Source organism: Saccostrea cucullata, unplaced genomic scaffold, assembly GCF_032062105.1.
Source record: "Saccostrea cucullata isolate Sc308-1 unplaced genomic scaffold, CSIRO_AGI_Scuc_v1 ctg5095, whole genome shotgun sequence".
NCBI lineage: Eukaryota > Metazoa > Mollusca > Bivalvia > Ostreida > Ostreidae > Saccostrea > Saccostrea cuccullata.
In genome coordinates, this window is record NW_026932787.1 from 1 (window position 1) to 8,574 (window position 8,574).

The following is an 8,574-nucleotide window of genomic DNA, read 5'->3' on the forward strand; positions in this document are numbered from 1 at the left end:
TGGCCGCCGTGGGGTCGCTAGTGGCAGCACCGTTCCAGGCGGTTAAGGATTCTGTAGATGTGGCGGACAAAACAGATTCTGCCGGAGCAGGCGTGTCCAGTTACCCAGGGAGTGCTGTCGTCCGGGCCATCACAAATCCCTTTAAGGGCGTGGCAAAAGTAGGGGAGGCGATGTGGGGTAAAGACGATAAATAATGGTACGAGTTAGCCATCTTAATTAAACATTAAAGTACTTAACACAAACAAATAATTAATGCATGGATTGATATATATTTTTTGACTGATTTTGATTTTGAATGACATAAATAATAAATCCCTGAAATATAAAGAAATCGTTGGTTTTTCTTAGTACTTATATGAGACTTTGTTTTGCTTCCTATATAATTCCATACAAAATTTTGCACAGATTTTTAATCTTATGACAAAATGAATCTTATAGAATTTTCCCACTAGGTAAACATTACTCTGGTTACCAATTTAAATGTAAATCTATGAGAAACATTGCTGATTTCTGATAAAAAGTGTGTTTGTGTGATTTATCCTTAAGAGGGAAACATACCTCACCTGAGCTGAAAGCTCAAGTTAACCTTTCTGATCACATGGTGTCCCAAATCTGTCTAGCTGATCTTAATTCCATTTGCAAACTTTTCGAATTTTCAACTTTTTTTTACAACTACTGGAACAATGCTAATTAAATACTGCACAAAAGATCCCTAGTTAAAGGGGGTTCTAAAATGAAGGACACGGCTCCCTTTCAAGGAGAGATAATCTTGAAGAGGTAAAACTAGTGTTGGTCAAAAAATTAGCTGAAACTTATATGCGGAATTTCCTAAGGTATAGTGAAGCTTCTTAATTGTTCAAATATGGGCCCTAAGTTGTAGGGTTATACATGTACCACAATCACAGGTGCTTGAGGACAAAGACCCCCTTTTGAAATAGATCCCTGGGCCTTTTCGACTCTTTTCTCTCATGAGTTATTTTTCAGTGACAGATTTTTGATAAAATCTATGCCAAAACTTAAAAACATTACCTAAAACAAACGTTTTATAAAAATCATCCATATATAATTTATGTGAAAAAAAGTATAAAAGGCCCCCGACGGTCTATCGAAGAGGGGGGGGGGGTCTTGTCCTTAAGCACCTGTGACCACAATAGGGAACATAGGTTTAACATTGAAATTTGTGGTAGAAATATACTAGTACTGAGTATATTTAAAAAGTCCTCAAGAACTACGGGACTACGGGACCAGAAAAGCTGAAACTGATGTGTAATGTTGATTCTGAATTGTTCATATCACCCCTCCAAGAGTCTGGTGGGCCATATTAGTACTTCATCAGGAAAGATCTTTGAAACTCATCAATGGCAAATCCATGATAAATCAATGAATGTGGAAGCTGGTATTGTAGACTGAACCATTCTTGTTGAAATAAGGGTCCCTGTATATAATATTATAGAACCATTCTTGTTGAAATCAAGGTCCCTGTATATAGGATGGGTCCACAAAATGCGATTAAAATACAGATGAATACAAAATTTTCGGGGGGGGATCTGACGACTAGGGTTTACATAAGTGACTTTGGTGAGCTTTGAGTCCTATATGTGTTTAATTACTTCCTTAAGGTTACAAAGTATTCCTTACAATTCTAGAAATCTGGGTAGAATTAATATTTTAAATACACTCTTATTCATAGATGTATATTTTTTTTTCTTGTTGAATGAGTTTCATTTGATTTACTTGTCGGAATTTTTAATAAATAATGTTGGTAGATGTAATGAATTCTTCAGGATGAACTTGTTTTAGATCTGTTTCGTAAACTTGTAGAAATATCTGATTTCACGATGTAATCAGATTAATTAATATTATGCAGAAAATACAACCAATTGATTATTGTTAACGCCTCAAAGTATGACCAAAAGCTGAGTGTTAAAATTCATGACATGTACGCATAATTTAATTTAAAATCGAATCAATTTTTTTTTCTTACAGAATAGAAGATAAAAACAGTACTTGTGATGGCATTTTAGAAAAGCATAAGTAGTCCCCTTATTGTGAATACTTAAAATAAACAATATGCTTAAATAATTATGATATCTTCTCTTGCATTCTATATATATATGAAATATGATTTTTTTAAATAAATAATTAAGCCTTTTCTGTCGTTGATGATTCATTTACATTACTCAAATTTACACGAATTCCCATTTAGGCCTATCAAAAAAATATTTTTAATTCGATATAAGAAATTGTTGAATTTGTTATAACGAATTTAATTTGTTATAGCAATTTATTCGAATTTGTGAAATGAAATCGAATATTATTATGAATTTAGTCTTTTAACAGTCATATAACAGATTAAAATCGTAATAACATATTGAAAGAATTTTTTACGAATTAAAATTCGTTATTACAAATTCGATAATTCTTATCTACGCCTACAGTTAAATATACACATATACATATCTCGATTCGATAAACGATTTGTCGAATTCGTTAACGAATTCAATTCTTTAAAACAAAATAAAGAGTTCGTTTTAATGAATTTAATTCTTAATATTTACATTTCCAATGTCTTTGTCCGAGATAAAATCACAAACTGTTAATGTACTTAATTTCCTCATCAATGCACTGGTTCATCGATAGGCGCGGTTTAAAAAAAATCACATGCAGGGCGGGACAAATAGAAAGACAGATGCGTGGCTTGTAGCACGTGGATTGGCGGAATCAAGAGCATGTAAATATAAGGAATAACTGTCAGATTTTTTGATGATCAATCGATTGGCTTGCGTGATAATTTTATGCATTTATGCAAATTATCACGATTTCATGATTGATCACATCATGAAATCGAAAAATAAGACAGTTATATCATGTTGTAAATTTTGAATTTACTAGGGGGAGGTAAATGCAAAATTTACAACATGATAACATCATGTTGTAAATTTTGCATTTACCTCCCCCTAGTAAATTCAAAATTTACAACATAATAGTTACATGTATTCCTTAAATAAGAAGTTTCTGAATTCGTTATAACATAAATTCGTTATGATAAATTTTTGAATTCACAATAACGAAATTAACAAATTTTGTTATTATATCAGATTAAATTCGATGTAACTAATTCGACAATTCGTTATATGGAATTTAGATATTATTTTTGATAGGTCCTACATGTAAATGGCTACCGTTCTTGTTTGTTTATTTTTTTATGTTTTTCTTTTCTATTCGATTCAATTCATTTTTCAGAAGTTAACCTGACCTTATAAACATTTCATTGTATATTTCCTTTCTTCTCTTTTTGTAAAGGATGATTGCACTTAACGCTGTGTTTGGGTCTTTTTCGATCGCTTCTGTTGCTTTTTTAAATGTTAACTTCATTTCACTTTTATATATTTACTACAGAAGTATGTCCATTTAACATCTAATTAAAATGTTGCAAATAATATTAGACTGTAATACAATAATTAATTTCATGTTTTTTTGTCCTTTCTGTTTTCCGAATACAAAGAATTAACACTTATCTGCCCATGCTTAAACATTATGTATGTATAAGAGGAGGAGCTAACATCGTAAGAATGGATCTAAAATTAGACTGGATGAATAACAATGACGTTTGATCTCTATTTTCCATTTTGCTGTTTATTCTGTAGTACATGTACATGTACCTAATTTACAATTAAAAGGTTTAAAACGTATGAGCCCATTTATGTAAGTAAAGAATATTTTAAATGGCTGACTATTCAACGTGTTCGAGCACAGTGTCCTAGTTATCACAAAACATGCTATCAATAAGTCACGTGACGGAATTTAGTATTCACAAAACTACCTGAGGAAAGATATCACGTGGTAAATTATAATATTTAACGTGTCAAAGCCCTTGGTTACATTAGAACATAACCTACTTATTCAGCCAATCAAATGCTTCCATTTCTCGCGAAGAATTGATTCTTCATGGTGAAGAATTCTCCTATTTCTGAAAAATTCAACGGTGTCTGATTGGTTCACTTGACAGTTATATGGGTGTGTCTTCATTGGTCTTTGTTCAGCACACAAAAAAGAAAATATTCATAACCCACGTGCTGTTTACAATGATATTTAAACTTTCTAGGCCTTGCTACACTTTTTTCCCATTGTAATCTTTTGTCGCCTTTTTAAATACATGACTTTTTCACATTTCAGTACATACAGAAAATACAACCATCGTCATGTATATCAGAGACGAACCTTGTCTTTGAAGGCAGATTTAATCACAATTTTCATCAAATTTTTATTTGATATTAGACAGCCATACCATTTCCTGCTGACTAGGGCCTTGTCATTTAACACAATCATTTTTCAAAATTATAGATATTACGATTCTTGTTACATGGGTATTCATTAGTTCAGTAACTTTAATATCTTCACCATAGCATTTCCCCAGTAAATCAAGCTATTTCATATAATCCCGTGCTAACCTAAATGGGTTTGGAGTCCATTCTGAAACCGCGTGTGTTCGATATTGATTGCATGCTCGATATGTTCAACGAGCTGTCAAGTTGAGCCTTATATATGACACAGCCGTGGGAGGAGTTTATTTTTAAATATTTCCATTTCTTATTTTTGTCTCTGTGATAACTCTTTGAAACTTAGCGGCGTTAATTTCTTGATAAACCTGCTGGAATGTAAATTAGGCTGGTCAAAAGGTCAGGAGCTAGGGATGCCTAACATGCATGCAAATTTCGTGCGCATCTGTCTCTGTGACTGACGCAAAGGATGCCAAATATGCATGAAAATCTCGTGCGGCTGCCTTTGTGGTTGATGTTAGTGGGAGAGGGCTATGGAAATTGGCATGGAAGTCCTCGTGTAATTTAAATCTATCAGTCTATATTTTTAATGTCTAAGTCTACAATTTCATTTCACAATGAAATGGAAATATAAGGAATCACTGTCTAGTTATGAGAGTATGCCAGGGACATCAACAATAGTGGGAAACATGGGATAATTTTAGCATAACGGGCTTCGCCCGTTATGCAAATTATCCCATATTTCCCACTATTGTTGATGCCCTGGCATACTCTCGAAACTAGACAGTGATTCCTTAATCCATTCATTTGATTGGCTAAGGTTCTGTTCTAAGTCAGTAAGATCATATGAAGAGAAATCTTCGTCACGAAGAATGGGCTCCGCTTCGCTCCGCCCATTCTTCATGACGAAGATTTCTCTTCATATGATCTTATCCTATTACATACAGCTACTGTTAAAAGGAGAACAATAGACAAACATGCGCTGACTATGTATAAAGTCAGTAAAGAAAGTGGACGTCCTCATTATCGTACGAAGATAGAAGAAATGGTGTTGACTCCAACCTCAGAAAACAGATTCGTACATTGTAAATGATTATTTATTGTAATTAAGTAAAGTTGTATATTAGATGTTGATCATTTCTGCAATTGAAAGAAAAATGTCTGTTTTGAAAGTTTATTTTGACGTAAATTTCGCATATCCTTAAATGCAGTCATCCTTTGCTAAAAGATGTATTACCTCCGAACTGTAACCCCTGCAAATAAATCGTTTCTTGTATATCATCTATATCATGTTCAAATTTCATGTATTTCTTTTTTAGGGTACATTAAACCTTATTCGTCAGCCAGTCTGTACATCTGTCACGAGCACTTTACTTTAAACTTGATAATAATTATTGAATGAGTTGAAATAGGACTTTCATATTTCACATGTGCATTATTTGTGACATGTGATGTTCAAATATACTGTGATTTTTGACCCTGTGACCTTGATCTTCGAGCTTGACCTACTTAAAAAATAACATTACTTTAAATTAAGGCTTCCATTTTATAAATATGAATTACATGTACCTGTGACAACGCCTTTCAATATTCACTATGATTTTTTACCCTTTGACCTTGAACTTTGACCTGCTTTTCAAAAAAATTAACAATAGTCATATCTTTTGAATGAGAGGAATTAGGGCTTTTTTTTATCCCTGAGTATTACCTGAGACAACATTTTTCTGAATACACGGACTTTTGACAACGTGATCTTGAGGCTTGGTTTACTTTTCACAATTTTAACCTTGATCATAACTTTTGAATGAGAAGTTATAGGACTTTTATATTACACAAATATCACATGACTGTACGTACTAGTATATAATGAACTTTGACCTTGAAGTGTAACCGGCTTTTCCAAAATTTAAACATAACATAAAAATTTGACCATAACTTTTGATAGAGAAAGGGTAGGCTTTCATACCTGGTTTTACACATGTATATTAGCTGTGACAAGGCCTATCGAAAAAAAGGTATAGCTTAAATCATGCAGAGTGTGTAATGGCCCGGAATCAAGGTCATCTAGGATAAGATGTTCTGGCCGGATACATTGTTTGAAAGAACATGTGTGAATTTGTCAATACGGTAGCACACAGATGGGATATGCTCATCACAAGTGTGTGTCCTGGTGTGAAGCAAAGTCATTTTGACAAGGTCAAGGTCGCAAACATTCCTTTGCTATTCATTTTTTAAATAGTAAAACATAACAAGATGATATCTACCCTTAAAAGATTGCTTTAACATTAGAACGTGGTATGACCTTGAATCACCTCTCTGTCCGCAGCTCCGACGGAAGACCGAGATCGGCATTTTTTTTTTTTTTTTTTTTTTTTTTGCTTGACAAGAAATTTCTAAGATTGGATTTTTTTTTGGTTTGGACTGGAATGGACCCCCCCACCCCCCCGGAAAAAAATATCTGGATCCGCGCCTGACACGGCACGTACTTTGTGCATGCCCAAAGTGATCGCCGTCCTCTGGCGTTCTAGGAGACCCTACGCGGCCCTACGGCGTTCAGTGGAAATCTCGCCGCGTTGTCACGGCGCTGTAGGAGACTCTACTGCGATCACCTCGGGGTTTTGCATTTTTTTTTTTTTTTTTTTTTTTTGAGAACTTATAGCTTTTTATAGCTTGGTTGTTAGATTACCATTAAAGTCTTTTTCAAGTTTAATTTCGAAATTCATGTCCCGAGTATAATACGTAAGTCCTCGGGGTGGTCTAAGCTAGTCATGTATTAAAAGGCGTGATTTGAAAAGGCGTAATAATATCTTTTTCTGCGATATTACGCCTTTTTTTAGCTCACCTGAGCTGAAAGCTCAAGTGAACTTTTCTGATCATTCGTCTGTCTGTCCGTCCATCTGTTAACTTTTTCGACTTCTTCTCAAGAACCACTGGACCAATTTGACCGAAAAAAGTTCAATGCATCATTGGGATAGCGGGATTTGAATTGTTAAAATGAATGGTCAAGCCCACTTCCAAGAATAGATAATCCTGAAAAGACAATCATAGGGTGTGGTCATTAAAAATTCTTCTTCTCAAGAACCAGTTGGCCAGAAAAGCTAAAAACATGGGGAAGCATCCTCCGAGAGTGTAAATTCTAAATTATTCAAACCATGACCCCTGGGGGTAGGGCTGGGCCACAATAAGGAATCCAAGTTTTACATTGAAATATATGGGAAAAATCTTCTCAAAAACCACTGGACCAGAAAAGCTGAAAGTTATGTAGAAGCATCCTGAATTAGTGTAGATTCTTAATTATTCAAATCATGACCCCTGGGGGTAGGGCGGAGCTACAATAGTGAATCCAATCTTTACATTGAAATTCATAGGGAAAATCTTTAAAATTCTTCTTCTCAAGAACCACTGGTCCAGAAAAGCTGAATCTTTAGTGGAAGCATCCTGGCGGTAGTGTAGATTCTTAATTACTGTAGAAGTACTTTTTTCCGCGTGGTATTAATTTACACTATGTACGCGGTAACAATTTTTCCGCGGAAATTGTCCTGGCGTACTTAATATAAATGTAAGGCATATAGTAACAGGCTAAGAAATCCGCGTAATTTTCTACCCGCGGATTAAACAGAAATTGAGATTCCGCGGAATTATGACCCCGCGGAAAAAAGTACGTCTACAGTATTAAAATCATGACCCCAGGGGTACGGCGGGGCCACATTAGGTATTAAAAGGAGAAATTAAGTGAAGTACAGTAGGGCCAAAGTTACTCAGCCGAGCGTTGTGGCCCATGGGCCATATATTGATCCTAATAGCATTTCGTACTTTAGTATAAAGTACCTTTTGAATAAAAAAAATCATTTTGGTTTGGTAAGTACATTTTTAACATGCAAATTCCACTCTATACAATAGCATTTAAGCCATCAACAATAAAACAAAAATACTATCTGTATCATAAGCGATATTTCTCCTTTTAATACCTAATGTGGCCCCGCCGTACCTCTGGGGTCATGATTTTAATAATTAAGAATCTACACTACCGCCAGGATGCTTCCACTAAAGATTCAGCTTTTCTGGACCAGTGTTTCTTGAGAAGAAGAATTTTAAAGATTTTTTGAAATAAAAATGTTATAACAGCTAAATGGTTTGCGAGAATTTCACGAGTCACTTAAATGTCTTTATCAATAACAAATCTGTGATTAAAATATAGTTGACACAATAAATGACCCACATTGTAATTATACAGCGGCTACACGTGATATGTACATGACTTGTACAATAATGAAATACCATAAGTTTGATAAAT

At 34.4% G+C, this 8,574-nt stretch overlaps 1 long non-coding RNA gene across 1 annotated transcript; it reads left to right on the plus strand.

Annotated features, from left to right (window-relative positions):
* The first annotated feature begins 6 nt into the window (after nucleotides 1-6).
* On the plus strand, nucleotides 7-2,151 carry LOC134236171 (uncharacterized). Its single transcript, XR_009985549.1, has 2 exons — nucleotides 7-196; nucleotides 1,987-2,151. It is a non-coding gene; the product is annotated as an uncharacterized LOC134236171 (long non-coding RNA).
* Nucleotides 2,152-8,574: the final 6,423 nt, after the last annotated feature.